Source organism: Drosophila serrata, unplaced genomic scaffold (genome assembly GCF_035046125.1).
Source record: "Drosophila serrata isolate PLE 108 unplaced genomic scaffold, ASM3504612v1 contig_45, whole genome shotgun sequence".
Lineage (NCBI taxonomy): Eukaryota > Metazoa > Arthropoda > Insecta > Diptera > Drosophilidae > Drosophila > Drosophila serrata.
The window spans coordinates 1-2,078 of NW_028256943.1; the positions used below are offsets into that span (position 1 = coordinate 1).

General features: G+C 51.5%; 1 long non-coding RNA gene across 1 annotated transcript; it reads left to right on the forward strand.

Annotated features, from left to right (window-relative positions):
* The first annotated feature begins 1,324 nt into the window (after positions 1-1,324).
* LOC110182067 (uncharacterized) lies at positions 1,325-1,639 on the forward strand. Its single transcript, XR_002319539.2, has 2 exons — positions 1,325-1,493; positions 1,557-1,639. It is a non-coding gene; the product is annotated as an uncharacterized LOC110182067 (long non-coding RNA).
* The last annotated feature ends 439 nt before the right edge of the window (positions 1,640-2,078 follow it).

Below are 2,078 nucleotides of genomic sequence, written 5' to 3' on the forward strand. Positions count from 1 at the left end.
CTAGCAGTGCAGCCGGAGCCAGACGAAAGAAGCTCGCAGAGCCACTCTCACCAATCCCAGACGCACCACACCAACCACGGCTCGCTCTCCATGACGACGACGGAACCGTTGGTTTGACGCGCAACCCCGCCCACGTGGCTGGAAGCGTACAGTAGCCAGCCACTCGATAGTGGCCACCAAACAGATGCAGCATGGACGCAGGACGACCATTCTGAAGGCCATCTATGAAGCCATCCATGGATCGGCTAGTCCCATGACCAAATTCTGCTTCCGCCTGCAACCAGAGTAGTCTTTAGCAGCCACTAGCAGTAAAGTAGGAGCAACAAGCAGCTCGCACCACTCTCACCAATCCCAGACGCACCACACCAGCCACGGCTCGCTCTCCATGACGGCGGCAGGAACCGTTGGTTTGACGCGCAACCCCGCCCACGTGGCTGGAGGCGCTGACAACTTGCAGATGGCCACTCGATAGTGGCCACCGCAACAGATCCCAGCATGGACGCAGAGCAGCAGCCTGAAGGCCATCTATAAAGAGTTGCAGAGTGAACCACTATCCACATGCCAGCCAAATTCTGCTTCCGCCTGGAACCAGAGTAGTCTTTAGCAGCCACTAGCGGTGCAGCCGGAGCCACAAGCAGCTCGCACCACTCTCACCAATCCCAGACGCACCACACCAGCCACGGCTCGCTCTCCCATGACGGCGGCAGGAACCGTTGGTTTGACGCGCAACCCCGCCCACGTGGCTGGAGCGTACAGCGGCCAGCCAATCGATAGTGGCTACCAAACAGATGCAGCATGGACGCCGGACGACTATTCTGAAGGCCATCTATGAAGCTATCCATGAATCGGCTGGTACCACGTCCGAATTCGGGTACCTCTCCATGACGGTAGCAGGAGCCGTTGGTTTCGCGGGCTACAATTCCCAATCCCCAGAACGGGCAACGTGTATTTGCCAGGCAATAAGTGAATTAAACGATAAAGTCGAACAATTAAATATTAGCATGGGGTTTATCATATATTAACTTAAATTGATCGCTATTGCATTTAAAACTTTAATTTAAGTGGAACATTTAATTTAAATTTTTTTTAAATTACAGCAGTGCTGGAAAACGCAAAAACTTGAACCATCGATAACTTTATAGTTCGTGAGCTGGTTAAGTGTGACCAGTTTATGTAAATGTGAAAATGCCTTAAAGCTTCAACAGTCTGGCAGCTGTAAACTATCGATAATTTTTCAGATCGTGATAAAATCAAGTGTGACCAACTTCTATTACGGTATATACCGAATATTCGGCATTTTGAAGGTAAAACTTTGCAGGCACACTGCTGCTAATTTAGTGAAAGTCATTTCGCAAGAATGTTTTTTAAATCGCCGTTGTTTTTATTTTTTTGACCCAGGATTTTCATATCTAACATGCTCAACCTGGAGGACTACATGGAGATGATCGAGCACTTGTCCCAAGAGCTGCTCGAGCTCAATCTTGCAGTACGTGGTGAGTCCCGCCAAACAAAATCAGGTTGCAGCGTCTAATACCTCATCCACTATCCACGGACAGCACTGGACAAAAAGGCGCACCTCTTCTTCTAGTAGTGTAAGCGAGTTGAGCTGCAGCACGAGACCATGGACACTGAATTCCCCACCTGGACGGTGAGTACTTCAAGGTGGTTGAGTACGCCGACGAGAAAGTGGCCATCGCGACGCAAATCCATGAGCTGGTCGAGCGCTGTTTGCGGCGCCTAACAGTGAGCTATTCAAGTTTAACTGCGAACTGGCCACCACTTCCCTGACGAAGCTGCCGATTCGGTCGTCGCCAGCCCACAGACAATCACAGAAACAGGGACAATCTGTGCTGAACACGCCACCGCCAGCGGCAATGCCACGGTCACCTACAACCTGCCGCAGCTTATGGAAGAGCCTCCGATTTCAATCCCACGAAAGACCAGTCTGAAGGCCAGCTGTGAAGCGGCTGGTACCACGGCCCATTTCTCGGTTCCGCCTGCAACCAGAGTAGTCTACAGCAGTCACCAGCTGTGCAGCCGGAGTCACAACCAGCTCGCATCACTCTCACCAATCCCAA